This window comes from Grammomys surdaster, unplaced genomic scaffold (assembly GCF_004785775.1).
Source record: "Grammomys surdaster isolate TR1022 unplaced genomic scaffold, NIH_TR_1.0 63, whole genome shotgun sequence".
Taxonomy (NCBI): domain Eukaryota; kingdom Metazoa; phylum Chordata; class Mammalia; order Rodentia; family Muridae; genus Grammomys; species Grammomys surdaster.
In genome coordinates, this window is record NW_021604565.1 from 9,641,526 (window position 1) to 9,650,063 (window position 8,538).

The window sequence follows — 8,538 nt, forward strand, 5'->3', positions numbered from 1 at the left end:
AAAGAAAAGAAAACAAATACACTCAAGAAGAGTAGATGGCAGGAAATAATCAAACTCGGGCCTGAAATCAACCAAGTACAAACAAAAAGAAATATACAAAGTATCAACAAAACTAGGAGCTGGTTCTTTGAGAAAATCAACCAGATAGATAAACTCTTAGCCAGACTAACCAGAGGGCACAAAGAGAGTATCCAAATTAATAAAATCAAAACAGAAAAAAGACATATAACAACAGAAACTGAGGAAATTCAATAAATCATCAGATCCTACTACAAAAGTCTATACTCAACTAAACTGGAAAATTTGGATGAAATGGACAATTTTCTAGGCAGATACCAGGTACCAAACTTAAATCAGGAGCAGACAACCCATCTAATCAGTCCCATAATCCCTACAGAAATAACAGTAGTCATTAAAAGTCTTCCCAAAAAAACAAACAAACAAAAACAAACAAACAAAAAACCACCCAGGACCAGATGGTTTTAGTGCAGAATTCTATCAGATCTTCAAGGAAGACCTAATACCAATTCTCTTCAAACTATCCCACAAAATAGAAACACAAGGAACACTACCCAATTCTAAAACATACAAAGAAAACTTCAGACTAATCTCCCTTACGAATATCCATGCAAAAATAGTCAATAAAACTCTCATAAACCATATCCAAGAACACATCAAAACAATCATTCATCATGATCAATTAGGCTTTATCCAAGGAATGCAGAGATGATTCAATATTTGGAAATCCATCAGCATAATCCACTATATAAACAAACTCAAAGACAAAAACCACATGACCATCTCACTAGATTCTAAGAAAGCATTTGACAAAATTCAACATCCCTTTATGGTAAATGTCTTGGAAAGATCAGGAAATCAAGGCGTACACCTAAACACAGGAAAAGCAATATACAGCAAGCTAGTAGTCAACATCAAACTAAATGGAGAGAATTGAAGCAATCCCACTAAAACCAGGGACTAGACAAGGCTGTCTACACTTTCCCTATCTATTCAATATAGTACTGCAAGACCTGGTCAGAGCAATTACAATAGAAAGGAAGGCAAAGGGATACAAATAGGAAAGGAAGAAGTCAAAATATCACTATTTGCAGATGATATGATAGTATACTTACGTGACCCCGAAACCTCCACCAGAGAACCCCAAAACCTGAAAAACAACTTCAGCAAAGTGGCTGGATATAAGATCACCTCAAACAAATCTGTAGCCTTTCTCTACTCAAATGATCAACAAGCTGAGAAACAAAATGGAAAGATCTTCCATTCTCATGGATTGACAGGATTAACATAGTATAAATGGCCATCTTGCCAAAAGCAATCTACAGATTTAATGCAATTCCCATTAAAATTCCAAATCAATTCTTCATACAGATAGAAAGAGCAATTTTCAAATTTATTTGGAATAACAAAAAACCCAGGATAGCGAGAACTATTCTTAACAATAAAAGAACTTCTGGGAGAATCACCATCCCTGACCTCAAGCTGTACTACAGAGCAATAGTGATAAAAACTGCATGATATTGGTACAGAGACAGGCAGGAAGATCTGTGGAATAGAATTAAAGACCCAGAAATGAACCAAGAAAGCTATGGTCGCTTGATCTCTGACAAAGAAGCTAAAACTGTCCAGTGGAAAAAGGACAGCATTTTCAACAAATGGTGCTGGTTTAACTGGAGGTCAGCATGTAGAAGAAGGCAAATCAATCCATTCTTATCTCTGTACAAAGTTCAAGTCCAAGTGGATCAAGGACCTTTACATAAAACCAGATGAAACTAATTGAAGGGAAGGTGGGGAAGAACTGCAAATACTTGGGCACAGGAAAAAATTGCTGAACAGAACACCAATGGCTTATGCTCTAAGATCAAGAATTGACAAAAAGGACCTCATAAAATAGTAAAGCTTCTGTAAGGCAAAGGACACTGTCAATAGGACAAAACTGCAACCAACAGATTAGAAAAAGATCTTTACCAATCCTACATCGAATAGAGGGCTAATATCCAGTATATACAAAGGACTCAAGGAATTAGACTCCAAACAACCAAATAACCCTATTTAAAAATGAGGTACAAAGCTAAACAAAGAATTCTGAACCGAGGAAACTTGAATGGCTGAGAAGCACCTAAGGAAATGTTCAACATTCTTAGTCATCAAGGAAATGCAAATCCAAACAACCCTGAGATTCCACCTCACACCAGTCAGAAAGGTGAAGATCAAAAACTCAGGTGATTGCAGATGCTGGCAAAGATGTGGAGAAAGAGAAACACTCCTCTATTGTTGGTGGGATTGCAAGCTGGTACAACCACTCTGGATATCAATCTGGTGGTTCATTGTAGGGCAGTAGGCTGTGAGAGGCAATGGGGTACCCAGTTGAGTCTGCTTCAAACCTCGGAAACCCTAAAGTGAATGTAGGAGTTTGGTGGTATTCCTGGGCCTCCTGGTGCCTTTCACTTAGTTTCCGCCCTCCACAGCCCCTCCCACAGAGGAATCTATGACTATCAGTCATGTAGGAACAGTACCTTGGGCTCTCCCACATGTAGATGAGGTATCTCCAAACTCTCAGACCAAGCCAATAGGAGTTACCTGCTGCCAGACCCTAACCCACCCAAAAACTGTATATAACAACCCTCCCTATTCGGGAGAAGTAAAGGTGTGTGAGAATCATCCCATTGTCTGAGAGTTTCTTTTGCAAGAGTTGTAACACTTGGGAAGAAATCTGCTCCCTCAAAGCGCCTTCAGGACCCTTCCCGTACTCCTTGCTAGCTTGCCTGCTTCTCACTGACTGAACTGGGACCAGCTCAGTGCAGAGCCACAGGCACAGCACCTGTGAACAACTGGGTGGGAGAGTGGAGGAGATACGGGTAGAGGCAGCAGTGAAGGCCTCGGAGGTGATTCCCCTTCTCTGCTCCCACTCAATCCCGGTGGCCTGAACCCCCACACCAGGCCAGAGATCTTCATGGAAAGCCTTCAGGAACCAGAACCCACAGTTCCTCAGAAAATTGGACATAGCATCACCTGAGGACCCAGCTATCCCACTACTGGGCATATACCCAGAAGATGCTCCAACGTGTATCAAGGACATATGCTCTACTATGTTCATAGTAGCCTCATTTATAATAGCCAGAAGCTGGAAAGTACCCATTCAACAGAGGAATGGATACAGAAAATGTGGTACATTTACACAATGGAGTATTACTCAGCTATTAAAAACAATGAATTCATGAAATTCTTAGGCATATGAATGGAACTAGAAAATATCATCCTGAGTGATAATTGGATATTAACCCAAAAGCTCACAATACCCAACGTACAACTCACAGACCACATGAAGCTCATGAAGAAGGAAGGCCAAAGTGTGGGTGCTTCTGTCCTTCTTAGAAGGAGAAACAAAATACTCATGGGAGGAATATGGAGACAACGTGTGGGACAGAAAATGAAGGAGGGGTCATCTGGAGACTGTTCCACCTGGGAACATTTGCAGTCACCAAAAGCTTATGCTGATGTGGATGCCAGGAAGTGCATGCTGACAGGAGCCTGATATAGCTGTCTCCTTAGAGGCTCTGCCGGAGCATGACATATACAGAAGTGGATTCTCACAGCTAACCATTCAACTGATCATGGGGTCCCCAATGGAGGAGTTAGAGAGAAGACTGAAGGAACTGAAGGAGTTTGCAGCTCCATGGGGAGAGCAACAATATCAACCAATCAGTGCTCACAGGGTCTAAGCCTGGGAGCACATAAGCAGGGACCCATGGCTCCAGCTGTAGATGTAGGAGAGGTTGGCATTGTTGGACATAGATGGGAGAGGAGACCCTTGGTCCTGTGAAGGCTGGATGCCCCAATGTGGGGGAATTTAAGGACAAGAAGGTGGGAGTGGGTGGGTGAATAAGGGCACATCCTCATGGAAGTAGGAGGAGGGGTAATGGGATAGGGGATTTTTGGGTGGGGGGGATTGGGGAAAGGGGATAATATCTGAAATGTAAATAAAATATCCAATAAAAAAGCTGCCAGAAAACAAGACAAAATAACCCAAACAAAACAAATTCACTATTGTTTTCTACAAAGTAAATATATATTCTAAGGGATTTTATGTTTGGAATGATTTCAAGCAATTGAGTTGAGGAGGGAAAAGGAGAAGGCATTCCATGTGATCTGACCTGCTAGCCTATCCCTGTACTAGGTTTAACAAGCAAACCAGTGCCAGGAATGATACTGTGACTAAGCATGGGCCAATATCTATGCAGTGTCAACACTATATGTTTCTGACTTTAGAGTGACTGTACTTAAAAATAAATTGGCAAAGTGCTTGTAGAAGAAATGGTAAACGTGAACCAAAAACAAGCTACACAAACAAGCTAAACAAAAAGTGACAACAAGAAGTGACAACAAGAAGTGACAACAAGAAGTGACAACAAGAAGTGACAGTTCTAGAGATGATTCCCAGTTTCTGCCTCTGTCTGAAGAGGTTGTGGGACCTTTAGGAGGTGGAGTGTAACTAGAGGAAACAGTGTTCTGGATTCAGGCTTTGAAGTTGGTGACCTAGCCCTACTCTCTTCTTCTTCCTGATTACTAGTCTGTCTAGATGTAAGCACGCAGCTGCCTCACACCCCTGCAGCCCATGAAGCTGGCATAATCATGCGTTGTCAGCCATGATGGACCATAGCCCTTCATGGGCTGGCATACTCTTCCCCTCCTACCTGCTTCTTGTCAGTCGTCTGGCGCCCTTGACAACACAAACAAACAAACAGACAAACAAACAATGTTAACTAATACACTTCGAAAGTGAAGAGAGAGTATGGACGCTTTTGTAAACTTGTGAAAATAGTCAATAAAAGAACATAAAAAATAGTAAATGTCAGATATTGAAGGGGCACAGGAACAGGTGGCAATTCAGACAACCTCCACTTTCTTTTTTGGGAGTCAGTGATGTTTTAAGGAGGGTAGCTATGTCACCAGGAATTCCAGAGTAACATTCCCAGAGGTGAAAAAAATTAAAATAGCAGAGGCAAGCTGCCTTTCACAAAGGGCTTAGAGGAGGCAAAGATGAGGCAGAAATAAATCCAACTGTATACTACCTCTTTCTTATAAAATCAGATTGTCATTGTTTAAAAATTATTTCTAAAATGCTAACCAATATTTACTCATAAAATAAGTATGCACTTTTGTTATGAAAAAATAATTTGTAAAACTAAATAGAACTTGAAGGCCTCCAAGTAGCAAATGCCTTCAGCACACTAAAGAATTATCAAAATGCCTAAACATAAGAGATAGTATAACCAGGATTTAATGGTACACACCTCTATAGTCCTAGCTTTCAGAAGCTGAAGAGAAGAATCAAAGAGTTCCGAGGCTAGCTTGAGTTACAAAATGACACCCAGTCTTAAATAAAAGTGGAAGCAACAAAAATGAACAAATGAGCCATTGAGTACTAGATGAACACATACACACACACATATATGAAGATATATAAAATATAAGTATACATTACTTATATACTTTATATATATATAAGATATATAAAATATAAGTATATATATGCATATATATATAGTTAAATATAAACATAAACAAGACCTGTAGCATATTTCCCATGGTTAGAAAACACAGGTTAACAAGTTATCAACATTACTTATTCAATACACTTTCTATACTACCTTATCAGACTTCTCTTTTATTTTTAAAAGATGAATGAAAAGATACATGCATTTACTGAACATCACTCACATAAGTGTTGCAGTATGGTCCCACTTGTAAAATTCAAAATGTGATATAATTCACTCCAGTGTCCACTCAGAATAGATCATGGTGAGATGGATAGTCACAGGCAAAAAAGTTTTCTTAATTTTACTCTTGTCACATTATTAAGGGTTAATCTTAGTGAACCTATTTTTCAGGCCACAAAAATATCAGTATTGGTACAGAAATATACACACAGCTATACTTAGCCAATTCTTTAACATCTACATAATTAGAAAAAAGGCTGGCAAAGACACCCTACAGTTGATAACTTTATATGTCAAAAGTGTCTTTGGAGCTGTGATTAAGGATGTTCTTTTTATCTGGGCATGCTCTACATAATGATTTAACACCTGGGGGATATCTAGAAGAGTCCAGAAGAGAAATGAGATGACAAAGTCAAGTTTGAAGAGAGGGGGGGAAGTTCATACAGCCAGAAAAGCAAAGGGAGGGGTTTTCCCCTGATCAACAGAGAAAGACAGTCCTGCTGACTCTTTCATTTTAGCCCAGGGAGACCCCTTTTGGACTTCTGACCTCTAGAACTATAAAATGATAAATTTGGGGGATTTCAGAACAATTCAGTCTTGTGGCAATTTCTCACAGCAGGAATAACAAACAAGGACAAGTTATCCTTAGGAATTGGAATGGCATAAGCTTAAGTCTTGTTTCTCCTGTGTGATTTGGGAGAGGGTTCATAACCTCTACTAGCCTCTGTTTCGTTATCTACAAAGTTGAAATCATAAAAATATCTACTGACACAACTGTGGTGATCATTAACCTACAGTCAGAACTAATTGAAGGTAGATATTATTATCATGAACTGCCTTAATAATGAAAACAAAAATGAAATAAAATCTGTAGGAAAAAAACTAATCCTTATCACAATTTTTATTACTTTTATTTCTCAAACTAAAAGGCTAGCCAGTGATTCTTCATAAAGCAGTGTCTAAAAGGTGGAATATGAAGGGGGACTGTTCCAGTGGTGAAAACACTTCATGATTTGAGCTCATTCACTGTACTCCTTCAATATCAAGCCTCTTTGGGGGAAGAGGCAATATTCTTGACTGGCTATAAATTTCTGAGTGTAGTTGCTTTTTATGGCTCTGAATGTAATAGAACCTAAGTAAATACTGATAAGTTCCCTCTTCTTCTGAGAAGTTTCCACCCACATAATATTGCCCTATCATTGGAAATCCCCACAGTTTTGATAGGAATGAAGGCAAGAACTCTTTTATATATACTACTTGTCAATTAGAATCAGAGAAGCACTCATCATTTTAGTCAGAAGGGCCATGGGTTGTGAAAACTCCCACTTGAAGCATGTATAATGAAATTTTGCCTTTCTTGTCTTTTAGGTACCTTCAGCTGGTTTGAGATAGCAATATTAGCTTTCAAGTTTATCTATTTTCCAAGCATCTTTAACTTAACATGGTTTTCATTTATAGATTAAATGGCAAAATGGATTAAAATCAGTACTTCTTTCACCAGTGTCTCCATGTGAAGAGACCTGAAATAAAACTATAAATGTTCTTTTTCACTGCACAAGTAGATCCTGTCTTCATTCATTATGTCTGTACAAAACTAATTAGCTCCCTTAAACCGTTTACTAAATGTTTTTGTAACTACTTAAACACCAGTTACTAAATGTTTCCAAACTCTCTTTGAGTAATGGTTTTTTTTAAATTAATCTTCTATTTAGAAGATGATATGTTTGACTTAGTTTTCTGTATATAGGATCACAACACAGAATGCATCAATTCATATTCATGAAGCTTCATAATGTGGTGTAAAATATGACTAAGGAAAAGACAAGCATAGTGTTGTGCATGCATAATCCCAGTACTGGGAGCCAGAAGAAGGAAGATACAGAGTTCAAGACCAGCCTGGAATCTATGTTAATCTGTACTATGTGCGCGCACACACACACACACACACACACCAGTCTACATGCACACACAGATACACATAACTAAGGAAGGTGATGATCTACTAGGTAATTCTCCTACCATCCATACAAGGTTTCTGTTGGTGTGTGAGTCACTTTGCAACACAACTTTCATTATTAAAAATAGCTCTTTTGGATCCTGGGCACAATCTACAAATGGAATGACTTAAGTGGGCACTCTTCTACAGACAAGTGTATGTCTACAACAATCAGCCTATGGGTTAGTCACATCTGCACTGGGAAGGGTGGAAAGATGGCTTTATGACAAAATCCCTACGAGAACAAACTGCACATATGCACTTATGTGTAAATGTGTGTATGTGTGTTTGCCTGTGTTTCACAGGAGAACCTAGCAGTATTTATACCTCTTTGCTAAAATGAAGATAATTTACATATTATTTGTAAATTCCAACATATAAGCAGCATAAGAAGTCAAGTCTTGAAAAGCTTGTACTCCCCAGCATCAGTCAGCAACCCCCCCTCTCTTTTACAGGCTCTTTATCCCATTAACATATATTACATAGTTCATTGAGCACAGAAATTAAAGGGGTTTTCCTGAATAATGGGAAAGTTCCAGTGTAACTTAAAAATACATTGCATGTGTGTTTCAGGTACAGTGGTATCTTCTTCCTAGGAACTCATGACACTGTGTAAGTACTTGACTGCCTAGAGACCCAGTCATTCACTGCTTCAGGCATGTTTAATGTTTACTGTTATTGTGTGCATGAGTCCTATGTAATTGCATATGTGTAAGTTCCCCACGAGTAGGAAACTCTTAACTGGAGTCCTATCTTTTACATAACACTTGACTGTTTTGGATTAGAGATAGACACACACACACA